General features: G+C 40.9%; 1 protein-coding gene across 2 annotated transcripts in view; it reads right to left on the bottom strand.

Moving 5' to 3' along the window:
- LOC129191564 (calsyntenin-2-like) overlaps positions 1–19,076 on the bottom strand; it is a 218,305-nt gene that overhangs the window by 30,276 nt on the left and 168,953 nt on the right. The gene's annotated exons all lie outside the window — the stretch shown is intronic.

Raw genomic sequence — 19,076 nt, 5'->3', positions numbered from 1 at the left:
AGGATCCAAAAATGCAAAAAAAAATGTATCCTCTAAGGTAGAGAAATGCCCCAAACAAGAATGGCTTCATTTTGTTTGCAGTGCAAAACGACAGTCGTTAAGATGCAGTGGAGAGAGGCCCCTGCCAGCCAAAGAGTTGTTTTGGTAGACTCGCACTCGTTAGTATTCCATTCAGTTGTAACAATGGTCATGGATGCACCTGAACCAACAGTGACTGTGTTGTGTTTGTTATTTCTTATAGACTAAATGATGAAATCTTTATAGGAAGGGATGGGAGGACAGCTTTGTATGTGGACGTGCTTTCAAACCATCTGCCTTCTCTTTCCAGAATATGCACATTTTGTCCTCGAAAAGTGCTGTTTCTCCTTGAGGTGCAGGTAGACAGCTGAGTCCTGACCTGAGTGAAGAGTTAGCCTGTCTGTGTTGTGACATGTGCGTGCTCAGTGGCTGCTTGGTCTCTGCAGTATATAAGCCAGCGCATTTCTCACACCAGACTGGTTTTCTGGGTATAAGGTGTCTGGTCTTTGGCGTGTACCAGCCTTGGTCTCAGGCTGTTGCCAGGTCTCAAGTGTAGTTTCTCACATAGGCTGATACATACGGAATGACACTGCATTGCATCTGCTAGTCTTCCTAATGGAACCATCCATCCATCCATTTTCCATACTTCTTGTCCTCACTAGGGTCACGGGGGTATGAGCGGGGGTAAGAGCCTATCCCAGATGACTTTGGGCACGACACACCTTGGACTGGTTGCCAGCCAATCACAGCCTAATGGAAGTAGATACACTTTTTACAAATGACCAGCAGGGATAACCACGGGTTTTGATAGCGTCCCTCAGGCGCTCTTCCTCTTTGGCCCGTAGGCCAACAGTATCAGTTCTGTGTTGCACGGTTCTGATATGCCCTGCTTGTGTTCCACTTGGTTGTGTGAGTCAGCAAGTCAGTACTGGTCAACAAATTTCTTATATGAGATAAAAATCACCTACAATTACGGGGGACTTAGGAACTCCTTAGGGTGGCTACAGCCCCCCTAAAACCGGGCTAACGATGTAAAATACGTATGTCAAAACAAAGGCACGGAAGTTAATTAGAGGCAACGTAAAACATGAGCCACACTTTTTATCGTCACAACCACAAATCCTAAAAGTACTGTTTATTTATGGTCACCATGAGATCCATGAATCCATTTTTCAATGATCTCAAAATAAAAAAAACAGTTTAAATGTTCATTTTGTAATTTAGAGTGAGATACATTACCATTTGAGCCTCTTCTGAGTCATGCTTGACTGCGCTACTCATGAGCATACTTGACCATTTGTAATTGATTGCACAAGCACACTCCTGCACCGTTTTTATGTTTCACATGAGCTCTCTCGCCCTGTTTTGTGCCCGTGCTTATCAAGCTGCGCTTCACCTCTCCCTCTCAGCTCCTTTCATTCAATGTGTGCCAGCCTCTCAACACTTGACCTTGGGTAACCTTGCTCTGCGCTCATGAAAGCCCAGCAGTTGTTTTCAGTTGCAATTGAAGTGTGAGACACGGCATCCAAGCTCGATGTGATCTTTCACCACCACTGCTTGACGCAGAATATCAATATGTGAAAAGGTGGTGCTAAGAATCAATGTAGGATCCTGATGTGATCAATAACGGTACAACGTTTTTTGATTTGATGGTTCAGCATGGAGTCATACCTTTCTCGTCTATGAATCTTTGGAAGCAGTTTTTGCTGTATTCTGGAAATATTACTTATTAGAATTTCATAATTTCAAAAAAGTAATGAAAAAGCATGTCAAGTCACAGATCTTGCAAGATTCAAGCCATGTCCATATGAACATGGATATTTACAGAAATGTCAATTTCCCCATCGCCGGTGTTACAAAAATCTCCAACGTCCAATCAGAAGCATTACAATGTGCTGACATGTTAGATGTGTAATGATGTGTATCATGTCCTTAAAATCAGTGCACACTCACAGCCCACCAAACACCCATTTTTCACCCCTGCTTGTCAAACGGCGCATGCATGCGTGTCTACCACTGCACAAAATGAAACCAACACCCGTATGTCAATAACTTCATGTTGTATTGTTAAATAAGGTTTAAAGACAAGAGATAATGTCAGACCTTTCTTAACACAAACAAAAGGCTCCATTTTGCCCATCCACACGCAAAAACTGAAGCCGGAGTTTTTTTTTTTTTATCTCCACTCTTGCGGGCATGTGTGAAAAGTTCAGTTTTTAAAGAGAAAAGCCTATGTTTGCATTTGAATGGGAGGCCAAAACACAGAAAAATATGCATTTTAAAATACAGTAACTCCTTGTTTTTTGCGGTTAATTGATGAGAAGATGAAAAGAAAAGATGAAAGTCAAGCGGCTAGCAAGGAAGTGGAGATGCAAGCCTTCGGTACCTTCTACTATCATGGGAAATGTGAATTCACTACCCAGCAAGATCAACGAGCTGGCAAGAACGTCAAGACCTTCAGGGAGTGCAACTTATTTGTGCTTCACTGCTTGGCTAACAGCTAGCGTCCCAGATGCTAACGTGGAGCTGGCCGACTTCAGGACAGTCAGAGCGGACAGGAACACAGGAGCCTGTGGAAAGCGCAAAGGAGGTGGGCTTGCATTGAAGAAACTGTTTTAATAGGTTTTTATTATTATTAAAAAACCTGACGCCGATATCGACCGATATCATATTATTGTGCCAACGTCGGGGACATCCCTAGGTACAACTAAGGATGTCGGTGGAAAAGTGTGATTGCATTTCTGTCTTGGCTGCTCAGTACAAAAGGGCTAAAATGACAGCAAATTAGTGCTGATAAAAGTAGAACACCACAAAGTCAGCCGCGTTTAGTATTTATGTGAATATACTTAAAATTGTATATGCGCTGGTGAACATATTTTTAACTCTTATAGTATAATAGAGTTGCAGATGAAAAAAAATACAGCAGTTATTAAATGTCAGTGAAAAAAGTGTGTTTCTTCTTCAGAGTAGCTGAGAGCCACATTCCACTCAAACAACAATGTATCACTGTGTGTCTGCGGAATATTTTAGTATCAGCAAATCACAAAAATAGGATTCCACAAGGACGTGTTAACTTTAATAACATCAACTACACAGAATCGGTTGCGCACACGCGCTAGAACACATCAAGTGAACATCATTAGCTCCAAATCTTCAAAGCCAAAGTTGGTGTTCAAGAGTGAATCTCTGAATCATATTTCGTACGAGAACAGAAACTTCTGTATTCCCTGATTACTTCCCTGTTCCCGTCCCTGATGCAAATTGACTGACGGATAAAAAATAAATAATCCCACAAACAAAGGAGAGGAAAAACTGGAAACAACCAGAGGACAAACCAAAGAGTGAAAGAAAGAGGCACGGAACAAAAGCATCACACATCAAAGATTTTTCATCATCACTCGGGGCACTCAATGGTGACAAGAAAACAAAATTGCTATCTGCCCACCTCCATCTCACACGTTTTCTTTTATCTGCCCTGCTTTTTTCTGTGCTGTTTCCTCATATCCTTTGGATTTCAAAGTGTACAGGATAGCTGCACCCATTCCACAAACTTGAGAGGAGAGATTTTGAGGGGAAACAGAAAAGAGCAGCCTGAGACCAAAAGATGTCAGCCAGACTGATAACCAAGACAGATAGTGGGAGAGTACAGACTGGACAAAAGTGAGGGAAAAGTAACTTCATTGCGGAAGAAGGATCCTGCTGGAAAAAAAAAATGATGATGTGCTCAAATTGATCTCCAGGTGCATCATCCACTTAAACAAATGCATGCTACACAACTAATTATGTCTTCTTTCCTTCAGGTGAAGAAAAAAAGTGGTGGCAGAAAGAACCTGTAATTACCCAACCTGATTTATACGCGTTTCCACAGCAGGTGCGCACACAAGGTGCAGATAATTGCATGACTTCAGTAAAAAATGTGACATCAACAAAGAAGGAGAGTGTCTAGAATCCTCAGTGCGTCGCAACCCCCACAAAGCAACCCAAATCATGACAACAGGTGACAATTCACGATACGTGGACCACCAAGTGTAAAATATTTATCAAGCTAAACGGCGAAGCGGCAGACTGCCATCAACGACCATCACAGAACATCCACTGGACTGCAAGGTAATCGGACTACACAACACAATTATAGTACGACACAGTCTAATGGAAGTCAATTGTCTACATTCAAGAATACTAAAACACAAAGGCTGACCCACCGGGACGCTGATTTCTTTTCCGCTATTAATAACAACTGCTGATGCTACACCAAGAGACAATATAATAGCACCATTAAAACAAAGAATTGATTGTCAGTTATTCATTTCCACAGCACACGCATGCACACCAGCAATATTTCAGCTCATTTAGCAATCATTTTCAAATAATTACAATTTCAGAAACCTGGATTCATGCTGGGAAAGGAATGGATTTTGAGCTGTAAAGAAATGAACCTAACTGTATCAACGAAAGAACTTGAATGGAGAAGCGCTGGTGTATGTCGACAAAAGTCACAATTACAAGGTAATTATAAAATTATAAAATGTTACTAGGAATTGACACCTCCCTGGAATGCACAGCAATTGCCACTTTGCACTTCAAATTTGCAGCTTCACAATCATGGGTTTTCAAAAATATCTTAATAAAGCATGCTGTTTAGTGGTTGAATAGTAAAAAATGTCCATATTTACGAAAATCTTATGCATTTTCGTGCCTAAATTAAGCATATTCAAGCCTAAAAATGGCTAAATGGACTGAAATACAAATATAAGGCATTCAGAAGACGCATTCAAAGATGTTGTGATGATATGTTATAGTCTACATCGGTCACTAGGTGTCAGTAATGTTACTATAGCAATGTAGGATATGGAAAGATAACTATAGGCACGCACGTGCGCAGACATTTTTGGGGTCAGGTGCTCAAGCCAGAAGAAAGGGCACCCATCAGGTAAATTATTAATGAAATTATTATTATTTATTTATTAGTATTTGATTTTGTAAAAAAGATGAATCAATGTTGTTGTGCATAATATTTAAGAACGACGTCTCTATAAAGCTGACATTTTTTTAATTCATTTTTTTTACTGTTTTGTGACAGAGTTGAAGCATGAGCAGCATCACACTAATAATATACCACAACGTACTTCACCAGACTGTCATGCACAGTGCCCTCCAAAAGTGTCTGAACAGTGAGGTATAAAGGGCACTTTTCCCATGCACTGCAAACGGGCAGGTGCTTGAGCACCACTTGGGATCTATCTGTGCACGTGCCCGACTTTAGGGGTGTTATTTCATGTATAAAGGACTCAAATAATTATAAAAACTAAATAAGTTCATAAACAGGTTTTCTTTGCTCTAACTACAAAAATACTTAGTTTATAAATAAGCAATCCTACTTCGGGGAAATTCACTTATCATGTTTGGGTCTGGAACTGTTTAATCGTGATAAAGGAGGGATTACTGTATGCTGACTGAAATCTGCACAGAAAAATATCAGTCAGTGGTTTGTACGCAGCACTGAAGACAAATATTGAAATGTTGCAGGACTGTGCTCAAGTGAACAACAGCCCATGGGGAAAGACCACAAGAGGTCATAAGCTATGGCCTAATCGATGGTTCATAGCAGCTTGGATAGCTTAGGGTGAAGGGGTTCAGTGGAGCATCACACACATGTAATAAGATGCTTATAAACTCTGCTCTTGAAGGACAAGGTGATGCCTACGTCAAACAGCGGATGAAATGTTCTGCCTGTAGAGACAGGCCTGAAGGCAGGTAGCAACAGAGCATGGCAAGGCATGGAAAGGCTGAGACGGGTAGTTCTGTGGACTGCATAAGGTTGGGACAGAAAAGCTTTCAGGTCTGGGGGGCACAGTCCCATACGCTTCTTATAGAGGACAGTTGCAGCTGCAGCCTGGCACCTCTGATGGAGGGAAGAAATTTTTAGCTCAGATAGCTCAGTAAAACAAGTGTCGCAGAGCTGCAATTCATCCACGATAGCGCGCCATATTCCTTTACACTACCTGGTACCTGAACCTTAAAGACATTTGCTGTGCCTCTGACATCTAGTTTGTTTCTGATTCTCCTCAGTGGACCCAGATGCTGTCTTCCTTTCGAAGAAACGTTGGATATGTGCTTCTTCCACGTTATCCTACTGTTAATTGTGAGGCCCAGGATATATAACTCATTTTTTCCAACCAGTTTAGTGCTGCCAAACAGAAGATCCAGTCTGGTGGGCATTCTCTTTCTCAATATAGTCAATGCTTGCATTTAGATGGCTTGAATGTCACCTTTCAGCGGTCTGCCCAGTTTCTCATTCTGTCAAGATATCTATTTAGGCTCACAATCATGGCAAATGGGTCATCGGTAGCTTAAAACTCTCAGAATGAGGTGGAATTATTTGTGTTGCGGTTGTGTTGGTTTTCACAGCTGTGCTGGGGTAGTCTGACGGGAATGTGGCTGCCAATTCGCGCCTACGGCCTCTCCGACCACACCAAACTTTCCTTCACATTCATACACCAGTGTGGGCAGCACTGGAGGCAAGGTGAGTAAAGTGTCTTGCCCAAGGACACAACAAGAATGACTGGGATGGCGGAAGTGGGAATCGGAAAACCAACCTTCCGGTTTCTGGACGACCTGCTCTACTCTGCTCTGACTCTGCTGAGTCACTGCTGCCCAAAATGTAGTCTTCATGGGGAGACTGGCATTCAGTTCTAATGTAGGCAGGTCCATTCCAGGTAGCTGTAGGTCATTTCCATTTAAATCCATCCATTTGAAGTGTACTACTCTTACTTGGAGCGTGACTGAGTGACGGATGAGAGAGTTGCTGGGGTGTGAACTCTTCTTGATCTAAACTGAAAGCATCCGGAGACTCAGAACAACCAGGCAACCAAGGTCTTGTCTGGTGCCGCTTGGCTAAGGACCGGATGATCAGTGCTTTCCACAAAGGCTACATTTTAGTAGCTAAAGTAGCTAAAATCACACACAAAACAAATAACCTGCTCCCCAATAATATACAAAAACATGAACGAAAAAGTGTGACTTTTGTGTGAAAAAAAATTAAAAATATGGAACTGACTCAAGCGGGTGGAGACCTCAAGGAGTGACCTAACGTTGGCCTGTCAGGTATCATTTATTCATGCAATCATTCATGACTTTTTAAGAAGTTAAGTAGCATATATTCTTGTATTTGTTATGCAGCTGACTCTTGCAGTCATTCTTTCATTATTTATTATATATTCTTTCACAATTCATTTATTATTAATGCTATTCATGATATGAATCTACTTTTTTGTTATTTATTGTTTTGTGTTTCCCCACACACTGTTAAAATGATACGTTTCAACAGTGTGTGGGGATAGTATCATATATTCTTGTATTTGTTATGCAGCTAACTCTTGCAGTCATTCTCTCATTATTTAATGTCCTTTATTTATTATATATTATTTCATAGTTCATTTATTATTAATGCTATTCATATTAATCTGCTTTTTTGATATTTATTGTTTTGTGTGTTTCCCCACACACTGTTAAAATGATACATACAACGCTCATGGTAATGGCACAAAACATCACAAACACAGCACAAACGAGTGGTTTAAGCCAATGGGGGGCTGGGTGAACTTTGATTGACTTCTAAAAAAAAAAACGATAATAGCTCAAAAACGAAAAGGGCACAAATGACCATTTTAACAAAACCAAACAGCACAAACACCAGTCCAGGGTGTACCCCGCCTCACGCCCGAAGCCAGCTAGGACAGGCTCCAGCATACCCCGTGAGCCTAATGAAGTCAAGCAGCATAGAAAATGGATGGATGGATGGAAAACATCACAAACACAGCACACATTGCGTGGTCGACTTCACGCAACTTGACTGCTTGCAATTGTGAACGTTGCTCGACTCATCAGTGATTGGATTTTGTCAGTTTTCTTCTTAAGGCACAAGCTTTTGTCCTGTTCTTTACTTTTAGTCTCAGAAAGATAGAAAAAGCCTTTAATTGCCATAAATCATGATTATGTCACTTGTTGTTAGCACCTAAAATTGGCTGTCTCCTAGCCTATAATTACAGTAAAAGAAGAAGCAACTAAACGGGAGTGACAGCGGCAAAGAAGCTCTTGGTGTGTATCTGTGTGCATGTAATAGGTGTGTGTTGTAGGTGACTACTAATTACCGGGTTGGTAAATGCGATTAATTAACATAGCAATTATACAGCCGCTTGAAGCAGTGACAAAAGGCAACAGCCAAATGACCTCTCCACAAATTGTTCCCTAACATCCACAAAAATGCACGTCCATATTGGAAACACACAATCATGCCCACAGGGTGTTTGGTCGCATGGCAATTTTTGTGCGATTGGTCACATCGACCTTTTCAGTTTGTTAGGCACCTTCTTGTTTCTTGCTCCTAAAAAGTAGCCGAGTTGGTAACTAAGTTACCAGTAATTAGTTACCAAAAAAAAGTAACTACCTAGTGCCTTGCCACTTCACACTTCAAATTTCGCAGGCTTCACTCTATCACGGTTTTTCTAAATATGTTAATGAATACATGATTGCTGTTTTGTGGTTGATTATTAGTCAAAAACTATGCATATTTAAGCACATTTGACATATTTTTTTTAATTAAGCATTTCTAAGCATACAAATGGCTAAATGAACTAAAATACAAATAAAGGGCATTCAAAGATACAAGACGCATTCAGAGACAAGTTGCGATGATATGTACTACCCTACACTGGTCAATAGGTGTCAGTAATGTCACACTGATGAGACAATAGCCACTACAGGAAGTACTACTGTACACAAACATGAAATGAAAACCAAACAACAAGAAACTCACCCATTTCTAACTTGTGTGAGTCTATATTATGTTAAACATGTAAGTCGTTTTACTCCTCCGTTACTGAAAAAAGGAACGCTGCGATTAACGGTTATTCCCATCACAGTGGGTGAGTAAATAGGCTGACATCTTCCCCTCCAAAGCAGCATGGCCCACCATAATGGTGTGAATGTCTGAAAAAGACAATCATGCACGACAAGGCATCGGGAGAACAAAGAATCATTGTCAGTTTTGAAAGCCACTTGGACTCTTACTAGACCTGAGTAGATTAATTCCCGTTCAAACACAGGTGTTCAAATATAGTATGTAAACCAGTTTGGCTCTCGAACTTGTGGAACTGTTACAGGTGACAGGACAAACAGTGTGATATAGAGAGGGATGTGATTTTTTAAAACTTTATCATACAAACTGATACAGCATGTTGTCACTGTCGATCTGATTAATGGGGACCTATTATGCTTTTTCTCTTTTCTGACCTATAAATGTTGTTACAATGTTGTATTCTCGTGTTACACGATGCCAACGTGTCAAATAATGAGGTTTGCGTATTTGGAAGTGAGCCCTGAAAGCTATTTTGGATGGCTCTGCACGCTGTGTTTTACAGAGTTCCACTGACGTCAGCACAACCTGGACTTCCTTATATCACTCTGTTCACGGTGTTAGCACATCGAGCAATGGCTCCCAGGAAATGTTTGTTTGGGGGTTGCATGAAGAGGCAAGCATCAGGCAAAAGTGGTTGGAGTTGCTGATTCCCAGCCAGCAAGAGAAAAATATGCTCATCTGTCAACGGCACTTCACTTGGGACTGTTTTGTGAAGGGCCAATACGAAGCTGAACTATCCACCAAAATGTTCCTCCGACGCATTTCCAACATTACTTGGTCGTGTTGAAGAGTCAGAAGAGCAAGCTGTAAGTAACAATTGATCAGTGTCCTAACTGTGTTTATTTTGTGTAAGTAATCAAACAAAAGGGGTTTGGCAGCTGTCCGGAAGTCCTCGGGAGTGCTTGGGAGTGTGACCAATAACAGCGGAGTGGGCTCGGCGGGAACCCCAAGGAAACACTGCAGGAAGAGGTGCAGATTCTGGAAGATCTAGAAAGCTTTCTGTGTGGGCTATCGTGTAGCTGCTCTATAGGAGTCCAGGACTCAATAGAAAGGCCCGGAAATGAGTATACTTGGTCCCCTTTAAACATAATGAACATATGCTGTCCTTTCTGGGATGTTTTTGAGGTGAAGTTGGCACAGCACAGGTATGCCTCAGAGGTAGAAGTTCTAAACTCATCAGTGATGCATGCACAGTGCTGGATTGGATTCATCAAGCTGGAAGTGAGTCACTTAATCTCCTTGAGCTGCTGCTACGCGTAGTTACCAGTTGCATATATAATCCAATATACATCTAACAGACTTATGACAGAATGTGTTGACAGGCGGTCCTCTGGTTATGAACGACTTCCTTTCCTACAACTGTGAGACAGTTGACTTTTCGTGTAAGTCGGAACTTATACCGAAATTAAACTCCTAAGTCACTCACATTGAAAACAGAATAAAGAAAAGGACATATCAAATACAGTAATAAAAGGATGAAATACAAGAATTCAAAGAAACAATAATACAAAAGACAGAACAGCTCCTTACTTTTTTCCTGTCTTCCACACTGGAAGGGACGTTGCAAGGGAGGGAGAGGCGGGCTTATTGGAAGGAGGAAGTCTCAATAATGAAACCACTACGCTGCGTAGTTATCACTGTCCATTTCAAAAGAGAAGATATTTTCACGTGTTCAAAGATATCATTTTTATCCTTCGTGATGATCGCAGCGTTTGAGCGGCTTGGACCAAGCATGCAGTAAATGTTGAATTCTCAACTAATTTCTCTTCACTTTTTACTTTCCTTTTCTTTGACGTGCTGCTGGCAGAAGTGTCTACCTCATGTCCTCCCACAGTTGAGCGACGTGCAACTGCGTATTACTCTGCCTATGTATTCTGTATTCTTCTGCTGCGTGCACATAACTAGGGCTACGCTCACACTGCAGGTCAATTCCGATGTTGTTTCCTCATATGTGACCTCTATCCAATTTTTTTCATGTCAATGTGAACCGTGAGCAGTACAATTCCAATTTTTTCAAACGCGACTGAGGCCTTATTTGTTGTTAGATATAAATCCGATATGTATCCGATCCACTGCAGTCAGGTTGCGTATATCCAATCTATATGTCGGTGAAAGGTTTTGCCGTGCGAGACGTAAATAAAGGTATAGATGAAGGCAAAAGTTCTTGTCATCCGAATAAGTGAAGCAGCTCACATCAATGTCTCATCAGTCCTGGCTCCAACATCCACCCACATGCTTCTCATTGCAACAAGTTCTCCACAAACTCACATAGTCAAAATTCTTGACCTCTTTCTTCTTAATCTTTTACGTGGAATCATTTAGTTAAGAAAATGTTAACTGCTGCTGCACAAAATCCACTATTGCACAAATGAAAGCACCAATTTGGCAAAGTAGACTGCAAACATAGCCTAGTTCTCCTTTTCTTTTTCTACAGTGTTAAACATTTATGGGAATGTGTTTGTAACCACAAAATGTTACATGGAACGTCGTAAAAGGAGGAGCACTTGTGCATAGATGCAGGAGAGAGAAAAACCATCAGACTGTAAGAGTGAAGTATGGGTAAAAAAACACCAAAAAAACAAAAACGAAAAAGAAAATGAAAGACGATGTGATCCCACAGCTTTGAAAGCGTAAAGTGCACTTCTATGCAGAGCTATGACATGCAACCAAGTGGTGATAAACATTGTGCAAGCTCGCCTACTGACACGCAACATCCATCACACGCCTTCTCTTGATTACCTAAACTCTGACAACACATGTACCTCTGGTACTCCTACACCACATTCAACAGCCTGCTATTCAACACTTTCTTATCCTTTTTCTCTGACCACACCGAAGGTCAGGGTGGGATGTGCACAATCAATCTTCACTGCACCCTCTTGACAGCAGCCCTCCAGCAAGTGCTTCAGCCCTTTGGAGGCAAAAGCACCACTTCACCTAAACTTTCCTTCTTAAAAACTATTTGAGTGGAAAGAGAAATGTGAGAGGAAAGTTGAAGATTTGCTCAGAAAGTAAGGATACCTTCACACTTGTCCACACAAGGACAGCACATGCGACCATGAGAGTTAGACCAAAAAGGCCAGACTGAACACTGCGGCACCCGGTAGATGAGGAAAGCAAAACAGAAGTGCTAAACAATCATCAATCAATAATTAAAGCTTTCTTCAATCGCCACTCGACTCAGCTGGTCAACATGAACTTGGAATGGGCAACCCTATCAAACGTGATGATCTTGGTACGGCCCAATTCGGGGTTCGTGTGTTAGAAAGGCATCAGTGTATTGTGACAAACAAGAACGAACAAAAATATGCAACCAAAAATACTCAAACTAACCAGCATAACACCTTGCTATTCTATATTAAATTATTCTATGATATCGACTTCAGTATAAGCCAAACTCCCATCTTTTATTTCCCATGTTTATGTTTTTATTGCTTCTCACAATTCATTGATGTAATGGCAAGCCGCTGTGGTACCGCCCTCCACGATATAAAACAACATTAAGTGGAACAAATTCATACGTTACAGTGACATACTGGACATAAGGTGCGTAATGTTTTGCATTTGTCCAACATGTTGTGATCGACTGCAGTCCTGTCCAAGCTGTTCATTAGAAACTCTGCAAACCTACAACCACAACGATGAGCAATGTCATCCATGATAATACTGTAAGTTAATATCATTCATGTCATTGATAGTCATTCTTACACAATGTATAAAAAGCCATTGCTTGGGATTGCTTGTCGGCCTTGAACACCGTTATCGTGTATCATAGAGCTACAATACCTCACCGCCTCATAAAGGGAAGATTATGCGATTCGAGGATGAAGGGATGTGAAAGAAAAAGAAACTGATTTTAAAGGGTGTGTTTGCAATAAAGGCTAATGCCATTTGTGAAGCACACAGTGACAGAGAATATGGAGAAGTGCTTGTGTGTAATATGATAAAGAAATAATAATTCTGTCTGTGAAGAATGAGAAATTTTATACCAAGAGATTTTCAACACAAATGCCGTCGGCTCTGATTACGCATTTGAATGTAATAGCTGGAACATGAGCTTCTCTTCCTATACTCTCTAAGGAGCTTTTACATGTCTTCGTCTAACTTACAGAGTAGTAAGGTGTGTCTTATCTGCAAATAGCACTAGGGCTGTGATATCGCCAGGTAACAAGTAAGAATGAATTTAGTGTAGCTATAGTAGATTTCCGCACATTCACTATTCCGCAAATTAGTGGATTTTTGTTTTAAAAAAATATCATTTTTAAAATGTATATCATACATATACCACTGTTTTATTTAATGTTTTATGCTTCACTGATATATAATATATATATATATATATAATTTTTTTTTTTGTCAAGCTTTGAGATTTCGCACTTTGACGGTCCATGTAGTGATGCAGTGATGGTAGGTTGGCCGCACCATATTTGTGTGCTGCATGAGACGCAAAAGTTTGTTTGGCAATGGAAGCACAGTCACGCTGGTCTTATTTTAGTTTTTGGGAGACACTAAATGGTGCTTTTGTAAGTTTGTAAGGACTCAAAAATTACAATTTCAAGCCTATAATTTCTGACTTGACTCTACTTGTCTAGCATTGAGACTCGACTTGGACCTGCCCATCTTTGCCTGAGACTTAACTCGAGACTTGAGATTAAAGACTTGGAGACTTACTTGAGACTTGCAAAACACTGACTTGCTCCCACTTCTGTCCAGCAGTTTTCCTGCCATCCAGCCTGGCCTTTTGCCAGCTCAAAGCAAAGCTCAGCTGCTGGTCCCTCCTTTGTTTGCTTTTTTTGGACTTTGAGTGACTCTCATTCAAAAGATGTTTTTTGGCCTCACGCTTCTGCATCTGGGGTCGAGAACTACACAGCACGTAATGCCAATCAGGATAATCCATCATGCCAGTTACATAACATACAAACCCTCTATTCCTGTGTATTCCATGTACTTTTTTGGAAACACTGGTTAATCATAAGCTATAGAATTTGACCACCACTGGATCCCGTACTAATGTAGCGAGGTTAGCAATTTACTGTAGCAAAAATGTTAGCACTGATGTGGCAGAAAATCTGTCAACACAGACAACAGCTTTTAAGATAAATGATATTAGCTCTGTAGATAGATCGATTGCTAGCGATATTGAAAAATATATGACGCATTGTCAGAAGAAACCGTGTACCGCTTACCAGCAAGGAGACCATTTGCCCGCTGTATCACACATTCCATTTTTTAAGCTGTCTCTCTATGACAGCGTGTGTGACAGCGTTTTATCGACTACAGTATATTTTACGATCAAACATTTCAAACACTGTCTCCCAAATGGAGCTGTTCACTTTGTCTTTTGAACCACACAATATAAGATGTTTCAATAAAGTGTAGAAAAGCTTATTGTGTCATTCATTCCTACCTGCCGACACAGGTGTATTTGTTTTCACATATGCAGGTTAAAAGAAGTAATTCATCACGTTTAAACAAATGACATCACTATTTTTACAAATGCTGTGGCATCCTCCTCTTCATCGGCCTGCACTAAAGCAGGTAAAGTGCTCCTCCCTCAAAGCGCACATACGCTGACTCACGTCACGTTTTCATTTAGACTGATCGTAAAATGTTTTGAGTGTGCATGCATGTGAAATCTCTTCACAGTGGGACAACAAATATTCATAAACCTGCCTTCGGATATTCAAAACAATGCCACCCACATGGTAGCACAGATGGCAATGACTGAATACCCGCAACTCTTCTGTGTGCTGAACAGCTATTGGGGAGCTGCTTGTTCTGCTTTCAGCGTTACTTTTATTTTCCTCTCAGCATCATGCCTCATGTGTTGGTCAAAATTGCTTCATTTGCACATTAATGTGGTGCAAAATCTGAGACAGCTGCGTGTGCGTATTTTTTGATCATTTTGTAATAGTTGCTTCATACGGTGTGGGCCTCAGGGGCGCTCCTATGGAATAAACATCTTACACAGCTTCTTACTGGTGGCTATTTACCAATATATACAGTAGCCAATGAACATCATGATTATTTACAATATCCAGGAGCCAGCCATTGAAGAGGAGTGGACCAACATTCCACAGGCCACAATCAACAACCCGGTCAACTCTGTGTGAAAGTGATGTGTTGCACTGCGTGAAGCAAATGATTGTAGAAGACCCACAACTTCTTAGTTTTGGATTCTCCGGCTGCTTTGGTCCCACTGCTCCCCCTCCCCCTACAGCAGGAAAAGCCTTTGTCAGCAAAGAAGCGCTGATAAACCCATTAGAGATTGCTCAGCACTAAACTCACTGAAATATATTTGTCTCTAGAGATGACAGAGAAGACTGAAGTGAGCAAACATTAGACTTAAAAGGCACAGAACCCCTTGTAACTGCTGTGTGAATTAAGACAGCTTTGCTGTAATACTTTTTCTGTACGTACGTGAAGAAACAAGTCAATAAACGGTTATAAAAAGCAAAATCAAAAGAGAAAACAATCCAGAAGTCAGAAGTAATTCATGATTAATCGCTTTAATCGTTTCCCATTAAAAGAATCTTTACGCTAGTGTTGCTTTCTTATACTCCGTTTGTACAGGACAAAATCAACACAGCTAGTTTCAGAATGATTTTCCAGAAGAAAATAATAGACTTGTCAATGCACATAGATCACTTTTAATTAGAGGTGTAACGATTCGTTTTAATAACGATTCAATACTTATCACGATTCGTGGTTGCGGATACAGTTCAAGGACGATATTGGTTCATGTAGAACGATGCGATCAGAAACGATTTAGTAACTTTGAGTTGATTCATTGACTTTTTAGCCAACCACGATACTCACAAACGTGTGCTCTTTGGACAGGACATGTCTCCGTTTATTCAACTCCATGTGTGCCAACCACACGGTAACCACGCCTTTACATGATGTCTTCCGTGCGCCCCACTCAACTTACGCCAAATCAAACTGTTGCACGAGTAACATTTAACGTCTTTATCATGAAAAAAACCCACACATCCTTATAAAGCCTGCCGTGCTTAAATCCAATGCTTTATTTCCTAGAATCGATGCAATCGATTGATTACCCGTTAAACAACGTTAGATTGTTAAGTAAGTTATTCATTTTCTTGTGCAGGTTGTGACAATTTAAGATGGTTTTAGTAACTTAAAATATGATTCTCACAGATATTTAAAAAATGTGAAGAATCACAGGATCACTACACACAAATTAATTCATGCAATTGTTACATTATCAACCGGCTAAATTGATTTCTTGAAATGATATTCATCATTTGGCTGATTTATTTAAAATGAAAATCAAGCTGTCAAAGATTCTTACCCAGTATCGTAGTAGTCGGCTTACTCTTCAATCTGTGATTTTCCTTTCCTTTCCTGCACATCCCCACTGCTCTTTATTTCTGCGTAGACTAAATCACATTTTTCTACAGTGAAGGTCAGTGCCAGGAACACCGCTTAGACTGTCAGCCCTCTTCTTTGAGAGGCTTGGATAAATTTATGCATTTTCTCGAGACAGAGACTTTGTGCTCAAAGTCCATGTTCAATACAAATACAAAAGCTCTTCGGCAGCTCAATAAAACTCTCCCTAAAATGCACAGGGCAAAGAAAGCAAAGCATAAAAAGAAGTGAATCACAGTGAATACAAAAAGCCTTGAGACACAAAGCCGTGTTACCTCAAACTGGCTCAAATGGGTGTTAATGGATAGAACACAATTTCCAGTAGGTCAAACTAACATATGCAACCATGATTTTCCATAATTATAGTCATTATGCTGTGACTTGCAATGGCTGCACCATGGAAAAAAATAATTGGAATGCTGTAAAGTTATTCAGAGAGCAGAAGCGGTTGTTCTGAGGGTTGGGGGGTATTGAAAAGTAACTTTTCCTTAAATTACTTCTGCAAAAGAAAAGGAAGTAGCAGAAAAGCAGTTCAACCAGTAATTAAAGTTTTCTTTTCATTCTTGAGATATCGCTTATGCTTACGCAGGAAACTCTAGCCCAAGAATGAGTTCAGTTGTGTTACCAAGACAAATGGAATGACAACCTCGTCATTCAAATGACATTTATATCGGAAGGCAGCGGGCGGGCACAAACTAACATTCCCATGGCATTAAATCGATCGCAACTGGACGGGTTTCATCAATTCATGCTCATGACTTGATAGGACAGCTCTTGTCTGAGGGGATGGTGCAGGTATTATTAAGTATTTGTATCCTTTAGGTTAAAGGCATGCCCCAAACAAGAATGGTTTCACTCTTGGAGTACAGGGGAGTGAGGCCTCCCTCACTCGTCTTTCAAACCATCTGTCTTCTCTGTACAGAAAATGTATATTTTGCTTCTCTATGAGGTGCAGGGAGACAGCTGAGTCTTGACCTGAAGAGTTAGCCCGTCTGTGTTGTGACTGTGTGCTCAGTGGCTGCTTGGTGGACCAGCATAGACCAGATTGTTTATGTGGCTATGGAGTGTCCAGTATTTCAAGTGTACCGGCTTTTGTCTCAGGGGGTTACCGGGTTTGAAGTGCACCAGAATGTTGTGTTACTTAAAATTCTTCGGAGCTTCTCAGATAGACTGGATACATACGGAATGACAATGTTATTGCATGTGTCACTGTTCTCTTCCACATCCACCTTACTCGTGTTCCTTCTGGAACGAGATGCACTATTTAGAAATGACGAGCTGGGGTAACCACAGGTTTTGAGGGCCTCTTTCAGATGCTTATGCTCTTCCTTTTTGGCCTTTGGGCTCTATGTGTTCCAGTGGCTGCTGTGAGTCAATAAGTAGTTATTGGTCAGTGTGTGTGGATTGTTAGGAATGGAATATTTTCCACTCTGATTTAGATAAGTACTGCAACATATTTGGGCTTGTTCACGACAGAGAGATAAGGTGGTTTGCTTGGGACAAACACACCCTGTTCTTTTAATTATCTCTCACTCTCTCACACACACATCATTTCATTATGAGTTACCTTCCTGTCTCCTGGCTGAGATGCTCAGCCACCTAACCAAGACTGGTTGAAACCAGATCAGACCAATACCAACAAACAGTCAACGAGAAGTTTTGTAATCATTCGGGCCGTCTCCACAGAAAGCATATGGGTATTGCAATCGCTTGTATCTCTCGATCCGATCTTCAGGATCGGGATCAGCTGCCGATCCGCTGTATTTGTGAAGATCGGATAATATCGGCTTCCGGAACAAAATCGGGCTGATCCGGTTGCCGTATCACGTTCGTAGCACTGAGCCACACTCCAACACGGTAGGTGCAGTAATGCGCATCAAAACCGGTTGCCACTCGTCTCGTGCCAAGAACAAAACGCAACACCACCATGCAGACATGTCCCCTGTGTACACTGGATATTCGGTTCAGTAGGTACAGCGGTAGTTCGCTCTCACTGTGCCCGGGCTGCTGCGTCATGGTGAAGAGAGCTTGCACGGGAAGTGCCGTTTTAACCGCTGCTTGGTAATAGGGACCTTACAAACACTACTAAGCGAAAAACCTTGGAAACTCCTCTGTTATGGAGCATGAATGGAAGCTAGCGGGGTTCGCTTAGTTGAGCTAGTGCAGCTGTGTGTGTGTGTGTGTGTGTGTGTGATGTGTATATTTTCACTGTGTTGTGTTTTACTGCTTTAATGTAAAGACCATTTTACATTTCCCACTGACGACGTGAAGGTTCTGAGTGAAAAAAGACAAGGGGCACGTTTATCTTGCACCCTGCGCGTATCAACCGTCAATTGCCATTCTCAACACACACAACACATTCCGGCTTTCAAAATAAGAGCACTATTTGTCACATTTGCCATTGTTGTAATTGTGTAAACAAAATAAGAGTGTCATTAAAATATCTTACATTCATAACTCGATTGGAATGACATCCGTGACTCCGTCTTCCTTAATTACAGTTTGTTGTCAAATGATTAGTCCTACCCTAAAAGTATTTTTTTGCATGCCCATTTTGTCCAATTTTTATCTTTTATTGGATCATTTATTGGATTAGGGACCTGACTCACAGAGGTTTGTTACAAAATCCCAACAATATTGTTGGCCATGCTGTGGAATAAAGTTCATTCAACAATACTTCGCTTGAATTATGTTTAATGCTTTGAAGAGCTATTTGCATAACCATATTAAATTCCACAAATTTAATGTT

The sequence above is a fragment of the Dunckerocampus dactyliophorus genome, chromosome 12 (genome assembly GCF_027744805.1).
Source record: "Dunckerocampus dactyliophorus isolate RoL2022-P2 chromosome 12, RoL_Ddac_1.1, whole genome shotgun sequence".
Taxonomy (NCBI): domain Eukaryota; kingdom Metazoa; phylum Chordata; class Actinopteri; order Syngnathiformes; family Syngnathidae; genus Dunckerocampus; species Dunckerocampus dactyliophorus.
The sequence above is the reverse complement of the archived record's forward strand: the minus strand, read 5'-3'. Positions and strand labels throughout refer to the sequence as shown.